The sequence below is a fragment of the Brachyistius frenatus genome, unplaced genomic scaffold (assembly GCF_029030835.1).
Source record: "Brachyistius frenatus isolate BFR_SWC_R1_liver_20210118 unplaced genomic scaffold, ASM2903083v1 Contig_584, whole genome shotgun sequence".
Classification (NCBI taxonomy): domain Eukaryota; kingdom Metazoa; phylum Chordata; class Actinopteri; family Embiotocidae; genus Brachyistius; species Brachyistius frenatus.
The window spans coordinates 6,474-32,898 of NW_027211183.1; the positions used below are offsets into that span (position 1 = coordinate 6,474).

The 26,425-nt window shown below is 46.0% G+C and overlaps 3 long non-coding RNA genes across 4 annotated transcripts; all 3 read right to left on the reverse strand.

The window, feature by feature from the left end:
• Positions 1 to 3,746, reverse strand: LOC138614823 (uncharacterized). Its single transcript, XR_011310349.1, has 3 exons — positions 3,705 to 3,746; positions 2,582 to 2,609; positions 1 to 29 (listed from the first exon to the last, which is right to left on the reverse strand). It is a non-coding gene; the product is annotated as an uncharacterized lncRNA (long non-coding RNA).
• Positions 3,747 to 10,679: 6,933 nt separating this feature from the next.
• LOC138614820 (uncharacterized) lies at positions 10,680 to 17,296 on the reverse strand. Of its 2 annotated transcripts, none has more exons than XR_011310346.1 (4): positions 17,255 to 17,296; positions 16,554 to 16,666; positions 15,173 to 15,190; positions 10,680 to 10,709 (listed from the first exon to the last, which is right to left on the reverse strand). It is a non-coding gene; the product is annotated as an uncharacterized lncRNA (long non-coding RNA). The 2 variants fall into 2 exon arrangements; XR_011310345.1 differs by lacking the exon at positions 10,680 to 10,709 and adding an exon at positions 14,739 to 14,762 and having other exon boundaries at positions 15,173 to 15,209; positions 16,572 to 16,666.
• Positions 17,297 to 20,564: 3,268 nt separating this feature from the next.
• LOC138614822 (uncharacterized) lies at positions 20,565 to 25,440 on the reverse strand. The gene is made up of 5 exons (XR_011310348.1): positions 25,424 to 25,440; positions 25,022 to 25,126; positions 23,582 to 23,657; positions 22,806 to 22,853; positions 20,565 to 20,609 (listed from the first exon to the last, which is right to left on the reverse strand). It is a non-coding gene; the product is annotated as an uncharacterized lncRNA (long non-coding RNA).
• Positions 25,441 to 26,425: the final 985 nt, after the last annotated feature.

Here is a 26,425-nt window from a genome sequence, read left to right on the forward strand (position 1 = left end):
CTCTAAAAACCTCCATCATCTCTCACACCCTCCGTCATCCCTAACACCATCCATCATCTCTAACACCCCACGTCATCTCTGACAGCCTCCGTCATCTCTAACACCCTCTAAACACCTCCGTCATCTTTAACACCCTCCATCATCTCTAACACCCTCCGTCAAGTCTAACACCCTCAACAAATGTCCGTCATCTCTAACACCGTCCATCATCTCTAACACCGTCTAAAACACTCCGTCATCTCTAACAGCCTCCGTCGTCTTTAACACCCTGTAAAAACTTCTGTCATCTTTAACACCCTCCATAATATCTAATACCCTCTAAGAACCTCAGTCATCTCTAACACCCTCCGTCAAGTCTAACACCCTCAAAAAACGTCCGTCATATGTAACACCCTCCATCATCTCTAACAACCTCCATCATCTCTAACAGACTCCGTCAAGTCTAACACCCTCGAAAAACATCCGCCAAATCTAACACATTCCATATTCTCTAACACCCTCCTTCATCTCTAACACCCTCCTTTATCTCTAACACCCTCCGTCATCTCTTACACCATCTAACAACCTCCATCCTTTACACCTCCATCACCTCTAACACCCTACATCATGTCTAACAACCTCCATTATCGATAACACCCTCCGTCATCTCTAATACCCTCCATAATCTCTGACGCCCTCTTACAACCTCTGTCAAGTCTAACACACTCCACCACCTCTAGCATCCTCTAACATCCTCCGTCATCTCTACCAGCCTCCATCATCTCTAACACCCTCTGTCAAGTCTAACCCTCTCTATCAACTTCAGTCATATCTAACACCCTCCATCTTCTCTCACACCATCCGTCAAGTCTAACACCCTCTAACTCCCTCCGTCATCTCTCACACCATCCTTCATCTCTAACACCCTCCGTCATCTCTAACACCCTCCATCATCTCTAACACCCTCTGTCAAGTCTAAAACCCTCAACAAATTTCCGTCATCTCTAACACCGTCTAAAACACTCCGTCATCTCTAACAGCCTCCGTCATCTCTTACACCCTCTAACACTCTTTGTCATCTCTAACACCATCCTTCATCTCAGACACCCCCGTCATCTCTACCAGCCTCCGTCATCTCTAACACCTTCTGAAAACCTCGTCATCTCTAACACCCTCTAAAAACATCTGTCATCTCTAACACCCTCCATCATCTCTAACACCCTCCATCATCTCTAACACCCTCCATCATCTCTAACACCTCCATAATCTCTAACACCCTCTAATCATCTCTAACACCCTCCATCATCTCTAACACCCTCTAAAACCTCCGTCATCTCTAAGAAAAAATCTCTGTCATCTCTAACACCCTCCGTCATCTGTAACACCCTCTAAAAACCTTCGTCATCTCTTACACCTTCTGAAAACCTTCGTCATCTCTAACACACAATAAAAACAACCGTCATCCTTAACACCTCCATCACGTCTAACACCCTACATCATCTCTAACAATCTCCATCATCTCTAACATCATCCGTCATCTGTATCACCCTCTAAAAACCTTCGTCATCTCTTACACCCTCCATCATTTCTGACACCTTCTGAAAACCTTCGTCATCTCTAACACCCAATAAAAACATCCGTCATCCTTAACACCTCCATCACGTCTAACACCCTACATCATCTCTAACAATCTCCATCATCTCTAACACCCTTCGTCTTCTCTAACACTCTCTGTCATCTCTAACACCCTTTAACACTCACCATCATCTCTAACAGCCTCCATCATCTCTAACAACCTCCATCATATCTAACACGCTCCGTCATCTCTAACAGCCTCCATCATCTCTAACAGCCTTCATAATCTCTGACTCCTTCTAACACCCTCCGTCATCTTTAACAACCTGTAAAAACTTCTATCATCTTTAACACCCTCTAAGAACCTCGGTCATCTCTAACACCCTCCGTCATATGTAACTCCCTCCATCATCTCTAACAACCTCCATCATCTCTAACAGACTCCGTCAAGTCTAACACCCTCGAAAAACCTCCGCCAAATCTAACACATTCCATCTTCTCTAACACCCTCCATCATCTCTAAAACCATCTAACAATCGCCGTCATCTCTATCACCCTCCTTCATCTCCAACACCCTCTACAAATCTCCGTCATCCCTAACACCCTCCATCATCTCTAACAATCTCCGCCATCTCTTACACCCTCTAAAAACCTCCGTCCTCTCTGACACCCTTCGTCATCTCCAAGACCCTCAAAAACTCTCTGTCATCACAAACACCATTAAACACCCTCCATCGTCTATAACATCCCCTAATACCCTCCGTCATCTCTAACAGCCTCCATCATCTCTAACACCCTCTAAAAACATCCGTCATCTCTGGCACCTCCATCACCTCTAACACCTTCCGTCATCACTAACACCCTCCACCAATCTCCATCATCTCAAACACCCTCCATCATCTCTGACAATCTACATCATCTCTAACACCCTGTAACACCCACCGTCATCTCTAACACCACACTTAATCTCTAACACCCCCCTCGTCATCTCGAACAGCCTCCATAATCTCTAAAACCCTCTAAAAACCTCCATCATCTCCAACACCCTCCATCATCTCTAACACCCTCCGTCAAGTCTAACACCCTCAACAATTCTCCGTCATCTCTAACACCCTCTAAAACACTCCGTCATCTCTAACAGCCTCCGTCATCTCTTACACCCTCTATCACCCTCCGTCATCTTTACCACGTTCTGAAAAACTTCGTCATCTCTTACACCATCTAACAACCTCCATCCTTTACACCTCCATCACCTCTAACACCCTACATCATGTCTAACAACCTCCATTATCGATAACACCCTCCGTCATCTCTAACACCCTCCATAATCTCTGACGCCCTCTTACAACCTCTGTCAAGTCTAACACACTCCACCACCTCTAGCACCCTCTAACATCCTCCGTCATCTCTACCAGCCTCCATCATCTCTAACACCCTCTGTCAAGTCTAACCCTCTCTATCAACTTCAGTCATATCTAACACCCTCCATCTTCTCTAACACCGTCCGTCATCCCTAACACCATCCATCATCTCTAACACCCCCCTTCATCTCTGACAGCCTCCGTCATACCTAACACCCTCTAAAAACCTCTGTCATCTCTAACACCCTCCATCATCTCCACCCCCCGGAATCTCTGACAGCCTCCGTCATCTCTAACACCCTCTAACTCCCTCCGTCATCTCTCACACCATCCTTCATCTCTAACACCCTCCGTCATCTCTACCAGCCTCCATCATCTCTAACACCCTCTGTCAAGTCTAACCCTCTCTATCAACTTCAGTCATATCTAACACCCTCCATCTTCTCTCACACCATCCGTCAAGTCTAACACCCTCCATCATCTCCACCCCCCCGGAATCTCTGACAGCCTCCGTCATCTCTACCACCCTCTAACACCACAATTCATGTCTAACACCTCCCTCGTAATCTCTAACAGCCTCCATCTTCTCTAACACCTTTCGTCGTCTCTAACACCCTCAAAAAACCTTGATCATCTCTCACACCCTCCGTCATCCCTAACACCATCCATCATCTCTAACACCCCACGTCATCTCTGACACCACAATTCATGTCTAACACCTCCCTCGTAATCTCTAACAGCCTCCATCTTCTCTAACACCTTTCGTCGTCTCTAACACCCTCAAAAAACCTCCATCATCTCTCACACCCTCCGTCATCTCTAACACCATCCATCATCTCTAACACCCCACGTCATCTCTGACAGCCTCCGTCATCTCTAACACCCTCTAAACACCTCCGTCATCTTTAACACCCTCCATCATCTCTAACACCCTCCGTCAAGTCTAACACCCTCAACAAATGTCCGTCATCTCTAACAGCCTCCATCATCTCTAACACCCTCCGTCATCTCTAACAGCCTCCATCATCTTTAACACCCTGTAAAAACTTCTGTCATCTTTAACACCCTCCATAATATCTAATACCCTCTAAGAACCTCGGTCATCTCTAACAATCTCCGTCAACTCTAACACCATCAAAAAACGTCCGTCATATGTAACACCCTCCATCATCTCTAACAACCTCCATCATCTCTAACAGACTCCGTCAAGTCTAACACCCTCGAAAAACCTCCGCCAAATCTAACACATTCCATATTCTCTAACACCCTCCTTCACCTCTAACACCCTCCTTCATCTCTAACACCCTCCGTCATCTCTTACACCATCTAACAACCTCCATCCTTTACACCTCCATCACCTCTAACACCCTACATCATGTCTAACAACCTCCATTATCGATAACACCCTCCGTCATCTCTAACACCCTCCATAATCTCTGACGCCCTCTTACAACCTCTGTCAAGTCTAACACACTCCACCACCTCTAACACCCTCTAACATCCTCCGTCATCTCTACCAGCCTCCATCATCTCTAACACCCTCTGTCAAGTCTAACCCTCTCTATCAACTTCAGTCATATCTAACACCCTCCATCTTCTCTAACACCGTCCGTCATCCCTAACACCATCCATCATCTCTAACACCCCCCGTCATCTCTGACAGCCTCCGTCATCTCTAACACCATCTTAAAACCTCCATCATCTCTAAAACCCTCCGTCAAGTCTAACACCCTCAACAAATGTCCGTCATCTCTAACACCGTCTAAAACACTCCTTCATCTCTAACAGCCTCCGTCATCTCTTACACCCTCTAACACCCTTTGTCATCTCTAACACCATCCTTCATCTCAGACACCCCCCGTCATCTCTACCAGCCTCCGTCATCTCTAACACCTTCTGAAAACCTTCGTCATCTCTAACACCCTGAAAAAACATCTGTCATCCTGTCATCTCTAACAACCTAACACCCATCATCTCTAACACCCTCCATCATCTCTAACACCCTCCATCATCTCTAACAGCCTCCATCATCTCTAACACCCTCCATAACACCCTCTAACGTCATCTCTAACACCCTCAATAATCTCTAACACCCTCTAAGAACCTCGGTCATCTCTAACACCCTCCGTCATCTGTAACACCCTCTAAAAACCTTCGTCATCTCTTACACCTTCTGAAAACCTTCGTCATCTCTAACACACAATAAAAACAACCGTCATCCTTAACACCTCCATCACCTCTAACACCCTACATCATGTCTAACAACCTCAATTATCTCTAATACCCTCCGTCATCTCTAACACTCTTTAACAACCTCCATCATCTCTAACACCCTCCATCATCTCTGACACCTTCTGAAAACCTTCGTCATCTCTAACACCCAATAAAAACATCCGTCATCCTTAACACCTCCATCACGTCTAACACCCTACATCATCTCTAACAACCTCCATCATCTCTAACACCCTCCGTCATCTTTAACACCGTCTAACACTCTCTGTCATCTCTAACACCCTTTAACACCCACCATCATCTCTAACAGCCTCCATCATCTCTAACAATCTCTAACACCCTCCGTCATCTCTAACAGCCTCCATCATCTCTAACACCCTTCATAATCTCTGACATCCTTCTAACAACCTCCATCATCTTTAACACCCTCTACAAACCTCTATCATCTTTAACACCCTCTAAGAACCTCGGTCATCTCTAACACCCTCCGTCATATGTAACACCCTCCTACATCTCTAACAACCTCCATAATCTTTAACAGACTCCGTCAAGTCTAACACCCTCGAAAAACCTCCGCCAAATCTAACACATTCCATCTTCTCTAACACCCTCCATCATCTCTAAAACCATCTAACAATCGCCGTCATCTCTAACACCCTCCGTCATCTCGATCACCCTCCACAAATCTCCGTCATCTCTCACACCCTCTCACACCCTCCATCATCTTTGACATTCTCCGTAATCTCTGACACCCTCTAAAAACCTCCGTCATCTCTGACACCCTCGTCATCTCCAACACCCTCCAAAACTCTCTGTCATTACAAACACCATTAAACACCCTCCATCGTCTATAACATCCCCTAATACCCTCTGTCATCTCTAACAGCCTCCATCATCTCTAACACCCTCTAAAAACATCCGTCATCTCTTAACACCTCCATCACCTCTAACACCTTCCGTCATCACTAACACCCTCCAACAATCTCCATCATCTCAAACACCCTCCATCATCTCTGACAATCTACATCATCTCTAACACCCTGTAACACCCACCGTCATCTCTAACACCACACTTAATCTCTAACACCCCCCTCGTCATCTCGAACAGCCTCCATAATCTCTAAAACCCTCTAAAAACCTCCATCATCTCCAACACCCTCCATCATCTCTAACACCCTCCGTCAAGTCTAACACCCTCAACAATTCTCCGTCATCTCTAACACCCTCTAAAACACTCCGTCATCTCTAACAGCCTCCGTCATCTCTTACACCCTCTATCACCCTCCGTCATCTTTACCACGTTCTGAAAAACTTCGTCATCTCTAACACCCTATAAAAACATCTATCATCCTTCACAACCTCCATCACCACTGACACCCTACATCATCTCTGTCAATCTGCATAATCTCTTCCACCCTCTAACACCTTCCGTCATCTCTAACACCACAATTCATGTCTAACACCTCCTTCGTAATCTCTAACAGCCTCCATCTTCTCTAACACCTTTCGTCGTCTCTAACACCCTCAAAAAACCTCCATCATCTCTCACACCCTCCGTCATCACTAACACCATCCATCATCTCTAACACCCCACGTCATCTCTGAAAGCCTCCGTCATCTCTAACACCCTCTAAACATCTCTGTCATCTTTAACACCGTCCATCATCTCTAACACCCTCCGTCAAGTCTAACACCCTCAACAAATGTCCGTCATCTCTAACACCGTCCGTCATCTCTAACACCGTCTAAAACACTCCGTCATCTCTAACAGCCTCCGTCATCTTTAACACCCTGTAAAAATTTCTGTCATCTTTAACACCCTCCATAATATCTAATACCCTCTAAGAACCTCGGTCATCTCTAACACCCTCCGTCAAGTCTAACACCCTCAAAAAACGTCCGTCATATGTAACACCCTCCATCATCTCTAACAACCTCCATCATCTCTAACAGACTCCGTCAAGTCTAACACCCTCGAAAAACCTCCGCCAAATCTAACACATTCCATATTCTCTAACCCCCTCCTTCACCTCTAACACCCTCCTTCATCTCTAACACCCTCCGTCATCTCTTTCACCATCTAACAACCTCCATCCTTTACACCTCCATCACCTCTAACACCCTACATCATGTCTAACAACCTCCATTATCGATAACACCCTCCGTCATCTCTAACACCCTCCATAATCTCTGACGCCCTCTTACAACCTCTGTCAAGTCTAACACACTCCACCACCTCTAACACCCTCTAACATCCTCCGTCATCTCTACCAGCCTCCATCATCTCTAACACCCTCTGTCAAGTCTAACCCTCTCTATCAACTTCAGTCATATCTAACACCCTCCATCTTCTCTAACACCCTCCATCATCCCTAACACCATCCATCATCTCTAACACCATCCAACAATCGCCGTCATCTCTATCACCCTCTAACACCCACCGTCATCTCTAACACCACACTTCATCTCTAACACCCCCCTCGTCATCTCTAACACCCTCCGTTAAGTCTAATACCCTCAACAATTCTCCGTCATCTCTAACACCCTCTAAAACACTCCGTCATCTCTAACAGCCTCCGTCATCTCTTACACCCTCTATCACCCTCCGCCATCTTTACCACCTTCTGAAAAACTTTGTCATCTCTGACACCCTATAAAAACATCTATCATCCTTCACAACCTCCCTCACCTCTAACACCCTACGTCATCTCTGACAATCTGCATCATCTCTAACACCTTCTGTCATCTCTAACACCCTCTAACACCCACCGTCATCTCTAACACAACAATTCATGTCTAACACCCCCCTCGTCATATCTAACAGCCTCCATAATCTCTAAAAACCTCTAAAAACCTCCATCATCTGCAACACCCTCCATCATCTCTAACACTCTCCGTCAAGTCTAACACCCTCGACAAATCTCCGTCATCTCTAGCATCCTCTGTCATCTCTAACACCCTCTATCACCCTCCGTTATCTTTAACACCTTCTGAAAAACTTTGTCATCTCTAACACCTAATAAAAACATCTTTCATCCTTCACACCTCCATCACCTCTAACACCCTACATCATATCTAACAGCCTCCATAATCTCTGACACCCTCTAAAAACCTCCGTTCACCTCTAAAACCCTCTAAAAACCTCCCTCATCTGTAACACCCTCCATCATCCTTAACACCTCCATCACCTCTATCACCCTACGTCATCTCTAACACCCTCCGTCATCTTTAACACCCTCCATCATCTCTAACCCCTTCTAACACCCTTCATCATCTCTAACACCCGCCATCATCTCTAACACTCTCCGTCATCTTTAACACCCTCCATCATCTCTAACCCCTTCTAACACCCTTCATCATCTCTAACACCCTCCGTCATCTTTAACACCCTTCATCATCTCTAACACCCACCATCATCTCTAACACCCTCCGTCATCTCTAACACCTTCTGAAAACCTTCGTCATCTCTAACACCCTGCAAAAACATGTCATCCTTAACACCTCCATCACCTCGAACACCCTACATCATCTCTAACAGCCTCCATAATCTCTGACACCCTCTAACTCCCTCCGTCATCTCTCACACCATCCTTCATCTCTAACACCCTCCGTCATCTCTACCAGCCTCCATCATCTCTAACACCCTCTGTCAAGTCTAACCCTCTCTATCAACTTCAGTCATATCTAACACCCTCCATCTTCTCTCACAACATCCGTCAAGTCTAACACCCTCCATCATCTCCACCCCCCCGGAATCTCTGACAGCCTCCGTCATCTCTAACACCCTCTAACTCCCTCCGTCATCTCTCACACCATCCTTCATCTCTAACACCCTCTAACTCCCTCCGTCATCTCTCACACCATCCTTCATCTCTAACACCCTCCGTCATCTCTAACACCCTCCGTCATCTCTAACACCTTCTGAAAACCTTCGCCATCTCTAACACCCTCCATCATCTCTAACAGCCTCCATCATCTCTAACAGCCTGTATCATCTCTAACAGCCTCCATAATCTCTGACTCCCTCTAACATCCTCCGTCATCTCTACCAGCCTCCATCATCTCTAACACCCTCTGTCAAGTCTAACCCTCTCTATCATCTTCAGTCATATCTAACATCCTCCATCTTCTCTCACACCATCCGTCAAGTCTAACACCCTCCATCATCTCCACCCCCCCGGAATCTCTGACAGCCTCCGTCATATCTAACACCCTCTAACTCCCTCCGTCATCTCTCACACCATCCTTCATCTCTAACACCCTCTGTCATCTCTAACACCCTCCGTCATCTCTAACACCCTACATCATCTCTAACAATCTCCATCATCTCTAACATCATCCGTCATCTCTAACACCCGTCTCTAACACCCTTCGTCATCTCTAACACCCTCATCAACACCCTCTGACACCTTCTGAAAACCATCGTCATCTCTAACACCCAATAAAAACATCCGTCATCCTTAACACCTCCATCACGTCTAACACCCTACATCATCTCTAACAATCTCCATCATCTCTAAAACCATCTAACAATCGCCGTCATCTCTAACACCCTCTAAAACACTCCGTCATCTCTAACAGCCTCCGTCATCTCTTACACCCTCTTTCACCCTCCGTCATCTTTACCACGTTCTGAAAAACTTCGTCATCTCTAACACCCTATAAAAACATCTACCATCCTTCACAACCTCCATCACCACTGACACCCTACATCATCTCTGTCAATCTGCATAATCTCTACCACCCTCTAACACCACAATTCATGTCTAACACCTCCCTCGTAATCTCTAACAGCCTCCATCTTCTCTAACACCTTTCGTCGTCTCTAACACCCTCAAAAAACCTTGATCATCTCTCACACCCTCCGTCATCCCTAACACCATCCATCATCTCTAACACCCCACGTCATCTCTGACACCACAATTCATGTCTAACACCTCCCTCGTAATCTCTAACAGCCTCCATCTTCTCTAACACCTTTCGTCGTCTCTAACACCCTCAAAAAACCTCCATCATCTCTCACACCCTCCGTCATCCCTAACACCATCCATCATCTCTAACACCCCACGTCATCTCTGACAGCCTCCGTCATCTCTAACACCCTCTAAACACCTCCGTCATCTTTAACACCCTCCATCATCTCTAACACCCTCCGTCAAGTCTAACACCCTCAACAAATGTCCGTCATCTCTAACACCGTCCATCATCTCTAACACCGTCTAAAACACTCCGTCATCTCTAACAGCCTCCGTCGTCTTTAACACCCTGTAAAAACTTCTGTCATCTTTAACACCCTCCATAATATCTAATACCCTCTAAGAACCTCAGTCATCTCTAACACCCTCCGTCAAGTCTAACACCCTCAAAAAACGTCCGTCATATGTAACACCCTCCATCATCTCTAACAACCTCCATCATCTCTAACAGACTCCGTCAAGTCTAACACCCTCGAAAAACATCCGCCAAATCTAACACATTCCATATTCTCTAACACCCTCCTTCATCTCTAACACCGTCCTTCATCTCTAACACCCTCCGTCATCTCTTACACCATCTAACAACCTCCATCCTTTACACCTCCATCACCTCTAACACCCTACATCATGTCTAACAACCTCCATTATCGATAACACCCTCCGTCATCTCTAACACCCTCCATAATCTCTGACGCCCTCTTACAACCTCTGTCAAGTCTAACACACTCCACCACCTCTAGCATCCTCTAACATCCTCCGTCATCTCTACCAGCCTCCATCATCTCTAACACCCTCTGTCAAGTCTAACCCTCTCTATCAACTTCAGTCATATCTAACACCCTCCATCTTCTCTCACACCATCCGTCAAGTCTAACACCCTCTAACTCCCTCCGTCATCTCTCACACCATCCTTCATCTCTAACACCCTCCGTCATCTCTAACACCCTCCATCATCTCTAACACCCTCTGTCAAGTCTAAAACCCTCAACAAATTTCCGTCATCTCTAACACCGTCTAAAACACTCCGTCATCTCTAACAGCCTCCGTCATCTCTTACACCCTCTAACACTCTTTGTCATCTCTAACACCATCCTTCATCTCAGACACCCCCGTCATCTCTACCAGCCTCCGTCATCTCTAACACCTTCTGAAAACCTCCGTCATCTCTAACACCCTGAAAAAACATCTGTCATCTCTAACAACCTCCATCATCTCTAACACCCTCCATCATCTCTAACAGCCTCCATCATCTCTAACAGCCTCCATAATCTCTGACTCCCTCTAACACCCTCCGTCATCTGTAACACCCTCAATAATCTCTAACACCCTCTAAGAACCTCGGTCATCTCTAACACCCTCCATCATCTCTAAAAAACTCTGTCATCTCTAACACCCTCCGTCATCTGTAACACCCTCTAAAAACCTTCGTCATCTCTTACACCTTCTGAAAACCTTCGTCATCTCTAACACACAATAAAAACAACCGTCATCCTTAACACCTCCATCACGTCTAACACCCTACATCATCTCTAACAATCTCCATCATCTCTAACATCATCCGTCATCTGTATCACCCTCTAAAAACCTTCGTCATCTCTTACACCCTCCATCATTTCTGACACCTTCTGAAAACCATCGTCATCTCTAACACCCAATAAAAACATCCGTCATCCTTAACACCTCCATCACGTCTAACACCCTACATCATCTCTAACAATCTCCATCATCTCTAACACCCTCCGTCATCTCTAACACTCTCTGTCATCTCTAACACACTTTAACACCCACCATCATCTCTAACAGCCTCCATCATCTCTAACAACCTCCATCATCTCTTAACACCCTCCGTCATCTCTAACAGCCTACATCATCTTTAACAGCCTCCATAATCTCTGACTCCCTCTAACACCCTCCGTCATCTTTAACACCCTGTAAAAACTTCTGTCATCTTTAACACCCTTTAATACCCACCATCATCTGTAACACCCTTTAACACCCTTCGTCATCTGTAACACCCTCCATCATCTCTAAAAACCTCCATCATCTCTAACAACCTCCGTCATCTGTAACACCCTCGAAAAACCTCCGCCAAATCTAACACATTCCATCATCTCTAACACCCTCCGTCATCTCTTACACCATCTAACAATCGCCGTCATCTCTAACACCCTCCATCATCTCGAACACCCTCTAACACCCTCCATCATCTCTAACACCCTCCATCATCTCTAACAATCTCCGCCATCTCTGTCACCCTCTAAAAATCTCCGTCCTCTCTAACACTCTCCGTCATCTCTAACACCATTTAACACCCTCCATCGTCTCTAACATCCTCTAATACCCTCCGTCATCTCTAACAGCCTCCATCATCTCTAACACCCTCTAAAAACCTCCGTCATCTCTAACACCTCCATCACCTCTAACACCCTCCGTCATCTCTAACACCCTCCAACAATATCCATCATCTCTAACACCCTCCATCATCTCTGACAATCTACATCATCTCTAACATCTGTAACACCCACCGTCATCTCTAACACCACACTCTAATCTCTAACACCTCCATCATCTCTAACAGCCTCCATAATCTCTAAAACCCTCTAAAAACCTCCATCATCTCTAACACCCTCCATCATCTCTAACACCCTCCGTAATCTCTAACACCCTCAACAATTCTCCGTCATCTCTAACACCCTCGAAACACACTCCGTCATCTCTAACAGCCTCCGTCATCTCTACACCCTCTATAACACCCTCCGTCATCTTTACCACATCTTCTGAAAACCTTCGTCATCTCTTACACCATCTAACAACCTCCATCCTTTACACCTCCATCACCTCTAACACCGTACATCATGTCTAACAACCTCCATTATCGATAAAACCCTCCGTCATGTCTAACACCCTCCTTAATCTTTCATGCCCTCTTACAACCTCTGTCAAGTCTAACACCCTCCACCACCTCTAACACCCTCTAACATCCTCCGTCATCTCTACCAGCCTCCATCATCTCTAACACCCTCTGTCAAGTCTAACCCTCTCTATCAACTTCAGTCATATCTAACACCCTCCATCTTCTCTAACACCCTCCGTCAGTCTAACACCCTAACACCTCCATCATCTCTAACACCATCCTTCATCTCTAACACCCTCCGTCATCTCTAAACACCCTCCATCATCTCTAAAACCCTCCGTCAAGTCTAACACCCTCAACAAATGTCCGTCATCTCTAACACCGTCTAAAACACTCCTTCATCTCTAACAGCCTCCGTCATCTCTAACACCCTCTGACACCCTTTGTCATCTCTAACAACATCCTTCATCTCAGACTACCCCCGTCATCTCTACCAGCCTCCGTCATCTCTAACACCTTCTGAAAACAATCGTCATCTCTGACACCCTGAAAAAACATCTGTCATCCTTTACACCTCCATCACCTCTAGCACCCTCCGTCACCTCTAACACCCTCCGTCATCTCTTACAGCCTCCATAATCTCTGACTCCCTCTAACACCCTCCGTCATCTTTAACACCCTCAATAATCTCTGAAGCCTTCTAAGAACCTCGGTCATCTCTAACACCCTCCATCATCTCTAAAACTCTGTCATCTCTAACACCCTCCGTCATCTCTAACACCCTCTAAAAACCCATCATCTCTAACACCTTCTGAACCCTTCGTCATCTCTAACACACAATAAAAACATCCGTCATCCTTAACACCTCCATCACGTCTAACACCCTACATCATCTCTAACAATCTCCATCATCTCTAACATCATCCGTCATCTGTAACACCCTCTAAAATCCTTTGTCATCTCTTACACCCTCCATCATCTCTAACACCTTCTGAAAACCTTCGTCATCTCTAACAACCAATAAAAACATCCGTCATCCTTAACACCTCCATCACCTCTCACACCCTACATCATCTCTAACAACCTCCATCATCTCTAACACCCTTTTCAAACCTTCGTCATCTCTAACACTCTGTCATCTCTAACACCCTTTAACACTCACCATCATCTCTAACAGCCTCCATCATCTCTAACAACCTCCATCATATCTAACACCCTCCGTCATCTCTAACAGCCTCCATCATCTCTAACAGCCTTCATAATCTCTGACTCCTTCTAACACCCTCCATCATCTTTAACAACCTGTAAAAACCTTCTATCATCTATAACACCCTTTAACACCCTTCGTCATCTATAACAGCCTTCGTCATCTATAACACCCTCCATCATCTCTAACAACCTCCATCATCTCTAACACCCTCCGTCATCTCTAACACCCTCTAAAAACCTCCGTCAAATCTAACACATTCCATTCATCTCTAACACCCTCCATCATCTCTAACACCATCTAACAACCTCCGTCATCTCTAACACCCTCCATCTCATCTCTAACACCCTCTACAAACCTCCGTCATCTATAACACCCTCCATCATCTCTAACAATCTCCGCCATCTCTAACACCCTCTAACACCCTCCATCATCTCTAACAATCTCCGTCATCTCAAACACCCTCTAACACTCTCTTTCATCACAAACACCATTTAACACCCTCCATCGTCTCTAACATCACCTAATACCCTCCGTCATCTCTAACACCTCCATCACCTCTAACACCCTATAAAAACCTCCGTCATCTCTAACACACTCCATCACCTCTAACACCCTCCGTCATCTCTAACACCCTTTAACACCCTCCATCATCTCTAACACCCTCCATCATCTCTGACAATCTAATCATCTCTAACACCCTCTAACACCCTCCGTCATCTCTAACACCCTCCATCATCTCTAACACCCTCCATCATCTCTAACACCCTCCATCATCTCTAACACCCTCCATCATCTCTAACACCCTCCATCATCTCTAACATCCTCCATCATCTCTAACACCCTCTAACACCCTCCGTCATCTCTAACACCCTCATCATCTCTAACACCCTCCATCATCTCTAACACCCTCCATCATCTCTAACACCCTCCTCCGTCATCTCTAACACCCTCCTTCGTCATCTCTAACACCCTCCCATCTAACAACCTCCATCATCTCTAACACCTCCATCACCTCTAACACCCTCCATCATCTCTAACAATCTCCATCATCTCTAAACACCCTCCGTCATCTCTAACATCCTCCGTCATCTCTAACAACACCTCCGTCATCTCTAACACCCACCATCATCTCTAACACCCTCCGTCATCTCTAACACCCTTTAAAACCCTCCGTCATCTCTAACAGCCTCCATCATCTCTAACACCCTCCGTCATCTCTAACAGCCTCCATCATCTTTAACACCCTGTAAAAACTTCTGTCATCTTTAACACCCTCCATAATATCTAATACCCTCTAAGAACCTCGGTCATCTCTAACACCCTCCGTCAAGTCTAACACCCTCCAAAAACGTCCGTCATATGTAACACCCTCCATCATCTCTAACAACCTCCATCATCTCTAACAGACTCCGTCAAGTCTAACACCCTCGAAAAACCTCCGCCAAATCTAACACATTCCGTATTCTCTAACACCCTCCTTCACCTCTAACACCGTCCTTCATCTCTAACACCCTCCGTCATCTCTTAAACCATCTAACAACCTCCATCCTTTACACCTCCATCACCTCTAACACCCTATGTCATCTCTAACGATCGCCGTCATCTCTAACACCCTCCATCATCTCTGACACCTAACAACCTCTGTCATCTCTAACACCCTCGTCATCTCTAACACCCCTAAATCCTCCGTCATCTCTAACAGCCTCCATCATCTCTAACACCCTCCATCACGTCTAACACCTCTATCAACTTCAGTCATCTCTAACACCCTCCATCATCTCTAACACCCTCCGTCATATCTAACACCCTCCATCATCTCTAACACCCTCCATCATCTCTTCATCTCTAACAGCCTCCGTCATCTCTAACACCCTCTAACTTCCTCCGTCATCTCTAACACCCTCCATCATCTCTAACACCCTCCGTCATCTCTAACACCCTCCATCATCTCTAACACCCTCTGTCATCTCTAACCCTCTCTATCAACTTCGTCATCTCTAACACCCTCCATCATCTCTAACACTCTCCGTCATCTCTAACACCCTCCATCATCTCTAACATCTCCATCCATCATCTCTAACAGCCTCCGTCATCTCTAACACCCTCCGTCATCACTCCGTCATCTCTAACACCCTCCATCATCTCTAACACCCTCCGTCATCTCTAACACCCTCCATCATCTCTAACACCCTCCATCATCTCTAACACCCTCCATCATCTCTAACACCCTCCATCATCTCTAACACCCACCATCATCTCTAACAGCCTCCATCATCTCTAACACCCTTTAACACCCTCCATCATCTCTAACATCCTGCCTCCATCATCTCTAACAGCCCCCATCATCTCTAACACCGTATAAAAACCTCCATCATCTCTAACACCTCCATCAACTCTAACACCCTACGTCATCTCTAACACCATCCATCATCTCTAACACCCTCCATCATCTCTAACACCCTCTAACACCCTCCATCATCTCTAACACCCTCCATCATCTCTAACACCCTCCATCTCTAACACCCTCTAAAACCCTCCATCATCTCTAACACCCTCGGTCATCTCTGACACCCTTTAAAAACCTCCGTCATCTCTAACAGCCTCCGTCATCTATGACACCCTGTAAAAACTTCTGTCATCTTTAACACCCTCCATAATCTCTAATACCCTCTAAGAACCTCAGTCATCTCTAACACCCTCCGTCATCTCTAACACCCTAAAAAACCTCCGTCATCTCTAACACCCTCCATCATCTCTAACAACCTCCATCATCTCTAACAGACTCCGTCAAGTCTAACACCCTCTAAAAACCTCCGCCAAATCTAACACATTCCATATTCTCTAACACCCTCCTTCACCTCTAACACCCTCCTTCATCTCTAACACCCTCCGTCATCTCTTAACACCATCTCTAACAACCTCCATCCTTTACACCTCCATCACCTCTAACACCCTACATCATGTCTAACAACCTCCATTATCGATAACACCCTCCGTCATCTCTAACACCCTCCATAATCTCTGACGCCCTCTTACAACCTCTGTCAAGTCTAACACACTCCGTCACCTCTAACACCCTCTAACATCCTCCGTCATCTCTACCAGCCTCCATCATCTCTAACACCCTCTGTCAAGTCTAACCCTCTCTATCAACTTCAGTCATATCTAACACCCTCCATCATCTCTAACACCCTCCGTCATCTCTAACACCCTCCATCATCTCTAACAGCCTCCGTCATCTCTAACAGCCTCCGTCATCTCTAACACCCTCTAAAAACCTCCGTCATCTCTAACACCCTCCATCATCTCTAACACCCTCCGTCATCTCTAACACCCTCAACAAACCTTCGTCATCTCTAACACCTTCTAAAACACTCTGTCATCTCTAACAGCCTCCGTCATCTCTAACACCCTCTAACATCTTTGTCATCTCTAACACCATCCTTCATCTCTAACACCCCCCGTCATCTCTACCCCTCCGTCATCTCTAACACCTTCTCCGTCATCTCTAACACCCAATAAAAACATCTGTCATCCTTAACACCTCCATCTCTGTCACCCTATGTCTCTAACACCCTCCATCATATCTAACACCCTCCATCATCTCTAACAGCCTCCAAAATCTCTGAAACCCTCCATCATCTCTAACACCCTCTAACACCCTCCTTCATCTCTAACACCCTCCATAATCTCTAACACCCTCTAAGAACCTCGGTCATCTCTAACACCCTCCCTCCGTCACCTCTGTCATCTCTAACACCCTCCATCATCTCTAACACCTTCTGAAAACCTTCGTCATCTCTAACACCCAATAAAAACATCCGTCATCCTTAACACATCCATCACCTCTAACACCCTACATCATCTCTAACACCCTCCATCATCTCTATCATCTCTAACACACTCCGTCATCTCTAACACCCTCTAAAAACCTCCCTCATCTGTAACACCCTCCATCATCTCTAACACCTTCTGAAAACCTTCGTCATCTCTAACACCCAATAAAAACATCCGTCATCCTTAACACCTCCATCACCTCTAACATCATCTCTCCATCATCTCTAACACCCTCCATCATCTCTAACACCCTCCGTCATCTCCGTCATCTCATCTCTAACAACCTCTGTCATCTCTAACACCCTCTAACACCCTCCATCATCTCTAACACCCTCCCTCCATCATCTCTAACAACCTCCATCATCTCTAACAGCCTCCATCATCTCTAACACCCTCTAATCATCTCCATCATCTTCATACCCTCATCATCTCTAACACCCTCCATCATCTCTAACACCCTCCCTCATCATCTCTAACACCCTCTAACACCCTCCGTCATCTCTAACACCCTAACACCCTCCATCATCTCTAACACCCTCCATCATCTCTAACAACCTCCATCATCTCTAACACCCTCCGTCATCTCTAACACCCTCGAAAAACCTCCGTCATCTCTAACACCCTCCATCATTTCTAACACCCTCCATCATCTCCAAACACCTCCATCATCTCTAACACCCTCCATCATCTCTGACACCATCGAAGAACCTCCGTCATCTCTAACACCCTCCATCATCTCTAACGCCCTCTAACACCTCTCCTTCATCTCCATCATCTCTAACAACCTCCATCATCTCTAACACCCTCCATCATCTCCAACACCTCTCAAAAACTCTCGTCATTGTCATCTCCACCATCTCTAACAACCTCCATCATCTCTAACACCCTCCGTCATCTCTAACACCCTCTCGTCATCTCTAACACCCTCCATCATCTCTAACACCCTCCGTCATCTCTAACACCCTCTCAACACCTCCATAATCTCTAACACCCTCCGTCATCTCTAACACCCTTTAACACCCTCCATCATCTCTAACACCCTCCATCATCTCTAACAATCTCCATCATCTCTAACACCCTCTAACAACCTCCGTCATCTCTAACACCCTCACTAATCTCTAACACCCTCCGTCATCTCGATCACCCTCCATCATCTCTAACACTCCTCCATCATCTCTAACACCCTCCATCATCTCGAACACCCTCCGTCATCTCTAACACCCTACAAATCTCATCTCGTCATCTCTAACATCTCCCCTCCGTCATCTCTAACACCCTCCGTCATCTCTAACACCCTTTAACACCCTCCGTCATCTCTTACACCCTCTAACACCCTCCGTCATCTCTAACACCCTCCATAAATCTCCGTCATCTCTAACACCCTCTAACACCCTCCATCATCTCTAACACCCTCCGTCATCTCTAACACCCTCTAACACCCTCCGTCATCTCTAACACCCTCTAACACCCTCCGTCATCTCTAACACCCTCCATCATCTCTAACACCCTCCGTCATCTCTAACACCCTCTAAAAACCTCCCTCATCTCTAACACCCTCCGTCATCTCTAACACATCTCCATCATCTCTAACACCCTCCGTCATCTCTAACACCCTCCATCATCTCTAACACCCTCCATCATCTCTAACACCCTCTAACACCTCCATCATCTCTAACACCCTCCGTCATCTCTAACACCCGCCTTCCCCTCTAACACCCTCCGTCATCTCTAACACCCTACGTCATCTCTAACACCCTCCATCATCTCTAACAACCTCCATCATCTCTAACACCCTCCGTCATCTCTTACACCCTCGAAGATCCTCTGTCATCTCTAACACCCTCCATCATCTCTAACACCCTCGAAAGACGTCCGTCATGTCTAACACCGTCGGTCATCTCTAACATCCTACGTCATCACTGACAACCTCTAAAAACCTCCATCTTCTCTAACAACCTCCATCATCTCTAACACCCTCCATAATCTCTGACACCCTCGAATATCCTCCGTCATCTCTAACACCCTCCATCATCTCTAACACCCTCCATCATCTCTAACACCCTCCTTCATCTCTAACACCCTCCATCATCTCTAACACCATCTAACAACCTCCGTCATCTCTAACACCTCCATCACCTCTAACACCCTCCCTCTAACATATCTAACAACCTCCATCATCTCTAACACCCTCCGTCATCTCTAACACCCTCCAAATCTCCTGACACCCTCTAACACCTCTGTCTCTAACACCCTCCGTCATCTCTAACACCGTCATCTCTAACATCATCCTCTAACATCTCTACCACCCTCCATCATCTCTAACACCCTCTGTCAAGTCTAACACCATCTCTAACAACCTCCGTCATCTCTAACACCCTCCATCATCTCTAACACCCTCCGTCATCTCTAACACCCTTTATCACTCTCTGTCACCCTCTAACACCCTCCGTCATCTCTAACACCCTCCATCATCTAACACCCTCCATCATCTCTAACACCCTCCATCATCTCAAACACCCTCCGTCATCTCTAACACCCTCCATCATCTCTAACACCCTCTAACACCCTCCATCATCTCTAACAACCTCCATCATCTCTAACACCCTCCATAATCTCTTACACCCTCTGTCATCTCTAACATCTCTAACACCCTCCATCATCTCTAACACCTTCTAAAAACCTCCGTCATCTCTAACACCCTATATAAATCTCCATCATCTCTAACACCTCCATCATCTCTAACACCCTCCATCATCTCTAACAACCTCCGTCATCTGTAACACCCTCTAAATCTCTTCGTCATCTCTAACACCCAATAAAAACTCCGTCATCTAACACCTCCAACACTCTAACACCCTCCGTCATCTCTAACACCCTCCGTCATCTCTAACACCCTCCATCATCTCTAACACCATTTTTAAAAACCACCATCTTCTCTAACACCCTCCATCAAAACACCTCCGTCATCTCTAACACCCTCCGTCATCTCTAACACCATCCTCTCCATCATCTCTAACATCTCTAACACCTCCATCAACTTTAACACCCTCTGTCATCTTTAACACGCTCTGAAAACATTTGTCATCTCTAACACCTTATAAAAACATCCGTCATCCTTAACACCTCCATCATCTCTCACACCCTTTAACACCCTCCATCATCTCTAACAGCCTCCATAATCTCTGACACCCTCTAAAAACCTCCGTCATCTTTAACACCCTCTAAAAACCTCCGTCATCTCTAACACCCTCCATCATCTCTAACACCCTCCGTCATCTCTAACACCCTCCGTCATCTCTAACACCCTCTATCATCTTTAACACCGTCCGTCATCTCGAACACCCTCCTCCGTCATCTCTAACACCCTCCATCATCTCTCTCCGTCATCTCTATCATCTCTAACACCCTCCATCATCTCTCAGACCCTACATCATCTCTAAAATCCCCATCATCTCTAACACCCTCCGTCATCTCTAACACCCTCCAAAATCTCTAACTAACACCTCCATCATCTCTAACACCCTCCATCATCTCTAACACCTTCTGAAAACCTTCGTCATCTCTAACACCCTATAAAAACCTCCGTCATCTCTTAACACCTCCATCACCTCTAACACCCTACATCATCTCTAACACCCTCCATCATCTCTAACACCCTCTAACCCTCCGTCATCTCTAACACCCTCCATCATCTCTAACACCCTCCGTCATCTCTAACAACCTCCATCATCTCTAACACCCTCTGTCATCTCTAACACCTCTCTAACAACCTCCGTCATCTCTAACACCCTAAAAACTCTCTGTCATCTCTCATCAACACCCTCCGTCATCTCTAACACCCTCCATCATCTCTAAAACCCTCCATCATCTCCAACATCCTCCGTCATCTCTAACCTCCCTCAACTAAAACCTCCGTCATCTCTAACACCATCCATCATCTCTAACACCCTCTAACACCCTCCGTCATCTCTAACACCCTCCATCATCTCTAACACCATCTCTAAACCTCCGTCATCTCTAACACCCTCCGTCATCTAACACCCTCCATCATCTCTAACACCCTCCGTCATCTCTAACAACCTCCATCATCAACCTCCGTCATCTCTAACACCCTCCATCATCTCTAACACCCTCCATCATCTCTAACACCCTCCATCATCTCTAACACCCTCTAAAAACCTCCATCATCTCTAACACCCTCCGTCATCTCTAACACCCTCCATCATCTCTAACACCCTCTCAAGTCATCATCTCTAACACCCTCCATATCTCATCCTCCATCTCTCTAACACCCTCCGTCATCTCTAACACCCTCCATCATCTCTAACACCCATCTCTCTAACACCCTCCATCATCTCTAACACCCTCCGTAATCTCTAACACCCTCCGTCATCTCTAACGTCATCTTCAACATCTCTAACACCCTCCGTCATCTCTAACACCCTCCATCATCTCTAACTAACCCTCCGTCATCTCTAATATCCCCTCCATCATCTCTAACACCCTCCGTCATCTCTAACACCTCCATCATCTCTAACATCATCTCTAACACCCTACGTCATCTCTAACACCCTCCATCATCTCGAACAACCTCCATGATCTCTAACACCCTCCATCATCTCTGACACCTTCTTAAAACCTTCGTCATCTCTAACACCCTATAAAAACATCCGTCATCCTTAACACCTCCATCACCTCTAACACCCTACGTCATCTCTAACAACCTCCATCATCTCTAACACCCTCCATCATCTCTAACACCCTCCATAATCTCTAACAACCTCCATCATCTCTAACACCCTCTAACACCCTCCATCATCTCTAACACCCTCTAAAAACCTTCGTCATCTCTAACACCCTCCATCATCTCTAACACCCTATGTCATCTCTAACGATCGCCGTCATCTCTAACACCCTCCATCATCTCTAACACCTTCTGAAAACCTTCGTCATCTCTAACACCCAATAAAAACATCCGTCATCCTTAACACCTCCATCACCTCTAACACCCTACATCATCTCTAACAACCTCCATCATCTCTAACACCCTCCGTCATCTTTAACACCGTCTACAAACCTTCGTCATCTCTAACACCCTCTAACACTCTCTGTCATCTCTAACACCCTCCATCATCTCTAACAGCCTCCATCATCTCTAACACCCTCCGTCATCTCTAACACCCTCCATCATCTTTAACACCCTGTATCATCTCTAACATCTTTAACACCCTCCATCTAACACCCTCTAACACCCTCCCTCGGTCATCTCTAACACCCTCCGTCATCTCTAACACCCTCCAAAAACTCCATCATCTATAACACCCTCCATCATCTCTAACACCCTCCATCATCTCTAACACCCTCCGTCATCTCTAACACCCTCTAACCTCCTCCAAATCTAACACATTCCATTCTCTAACACCCTCCATCATCTCTAACACCCTCCTTCATCTCTCATCTCCTCCATCATCTCTAACACCTCCATCAACACCCATCTAACAACCTCCTCATCTTAACACCTCCATCATCTCTAACACCCTCCATCATCTCTAACAACCTCCATCATCTCTAACACCCTCCATCATCTCTAACACCCTCCATAATCTCTGACACCCTCGAAGATCCTCGGTCATCTCTAACACCCTCCATCATCTCTAACACCATCTCTAACACCCTCCGTCATCTCTAACACCCTCCATCATCTCTAACAACCTCCGTCATCTCTAACACCCTCCATCAACTCTAGTCATCTCTAACACCCTCCATCATCTCTAACACCCTCCATCATCTCTAACACCCTCCATCATCTGTAACAGCCTCCAAATTTTCTGACACCCTCTGTCATCTCTAACACCCTCTAACACCCTCCGTCATCTCTAACAGCCTCCGTCATCTCTAACACCCTCTAAAAACCTCTGTCATCTCTAACACCCTCCGTCATCTCTAACACCCTCCGTCATCTCTAACACCCTCTAAAAACCTCCGTCATCTTTAACACCTCCATCAACTCTAACACCCTACGTCATCTCTAACACCCTCCATCATCTCTAACAACCTCTATCATCTTTAACACCGTCCATCATCTCTGACACCTTCTAAAAACCTTCGTCATCTCTAACACCCTATAAAAACATCCGTCATCCTTAACACCTCCATCACCTCTAACACCCTCCATCATCTCTAACTCCGTCCGTCATCTCTAACACCCTCATCCTCTAACATCTCTAACACCCTCCGTCATCTCTAACACCCTCAACAACCTCCGTCATCTCTAACACCCTCCATCATCTCTAACACCCTAATCATCTCCGTCACCTCTAACAACCTCCATCATCTCTAACACCCTCCATCATCTCTAACACCCTCCATCATCTCTAACACCCTCGAAAAACCTCCGTCATCTCTAACACCCTCTGTCATCTCTAACACCCTCTAACACCCTCCATCATCTCTAACACCCTCCTTCTGAAAACCTTCGTCATCTCTAACACCCAATAAAAACATCCGTCATCCTTAACACCTCCATCACCTCTAACACCCTACATCATCTCTAACACCCTCCATCATCTCTAACACCCTCTAAAAACCTCCGTCATCTCTAACACCCTCTAACAACCTCTGTCATCTCTAACACCCTCCTCTAACACTTCCATCACCTCTAACACCCTACGTCATCTCTAACACCCTCCATCATCTCTAACACCCTCCATCATCTCTAACACCCTCTAACACCCTCCATCATCTCTAACACCCTCCATCATCTCTAACACTCTCCGTCATCTCTAACACCCTCCATCATCTCTAACACCCTCTATCATCCTCTAACACCCTCCATCATCTCTAACACCCTCCGTCATCTCTAACACCCATTAAAAACCTCCATCTCTAACACCCTCCATCATCTTTAACACCCTCCATCATCTCTAACACCTTCTGAAAACCTTCGTCATCTCTAACACCCTATAAAAACATCCGTCATCCTTAACACCTCCATCACCTCTAACACCCTACATCATCTCTAACAACCTCCATCATCTCTAACACCCTCTAAAAACCTCCGTCATCTCTAACACCCTCCATCATCTCAAACACCCTCCGTCATCTCTAACACCCTCCATCATCTCTAACACCCTCAGTCATCTCTAACACCTCTCTATCAACCTCCAGTCATCTCTAACACTCTCCATCGTCTCTAACATCCTGCCTCTGTCATCTCTAACACCCTCCATCATCTCTAACACCCTCCCCATCCATCATCTCTAACAGCCTCCGTCATCTCTAACACCTCCATCACCTCTAACAACCTACGTTATCTCTAATGCCTTTTAACATCCTCCGTCGTCTCTAACATCCTCTAATATCCTCCGTCATCTCTAACACCCTCCGTCATCTCTAACACCCTCCATCTTCTCGAATATCCTCCGTCATCTCTAACACCATCTAAAAACCTTCGTAATCTCTAACACCCTCCATCATCTCTAACACCCTCCATCATCTCTAAACACCTCCATCATCTCTAACACCCTCCATAATCTCTGACACCATCGAAGAACCTCGGTCATCTCTAACACTCTCCATCATCTCTAACGCCCTCTAACACCCTCCGTCATCTCTAACAGCCCCCATCATCTCTAACACCCTCTGTCAAGTCTAACCCTCTCTATCACTTCAGTCATATCTAACACCCTCCATCATCTCTAACACCCTCCGTCATCTCTAACACCATCCATCATCTCTAACACCATCTAACACCCTCCGTCATCTCTAACACCCTTTAACACCCACCATTATCTCTAACACCCTCCAACTCCCTCCATCATCTTTAACACCCACCGTCAAGTCTAACACCCTCTACAACCCTCCGACATCTCTAACACCCTCTAAAACACTCCGTCATCTCTAACAGCCTCCGTCATCTCTAACACCCTCTATCTCTAACCCTCCATCATCTCTAACACCTTCTGAAAACCTTTGTCATCTCTAACACCCTATAAAAACATCTATCATCCTTAACAACCTCCATCACCTCTAACACCCTACATCATCTCTAACACCCTCCATAATCTCTAACACCCTCTAACACCTTCCGTCATCTCTAACACCACAATTCATCTCTAACACCTCCTTCGTAATCTCTAACAGCCTCCATCATCTCTGACACCCTCCATCATCTCTGACACCCTCTACAAATCTCCATCATCTCTCAGACCCTGCATCATCTCTAAAACCTCCATCATCTCTAACACCCCACGTCATCTCTGAAAGCCTCCGTCATCTCTAACACCCTCTAAACCCTCTGTCATCTCTAACACCCTCCATCATCTCTAACACCCTCCGTCCCTCTAACACCCTCCGTCATCTGTCCGTCATCTCATCTCTAACACCCTCCGTCATCTCTAAC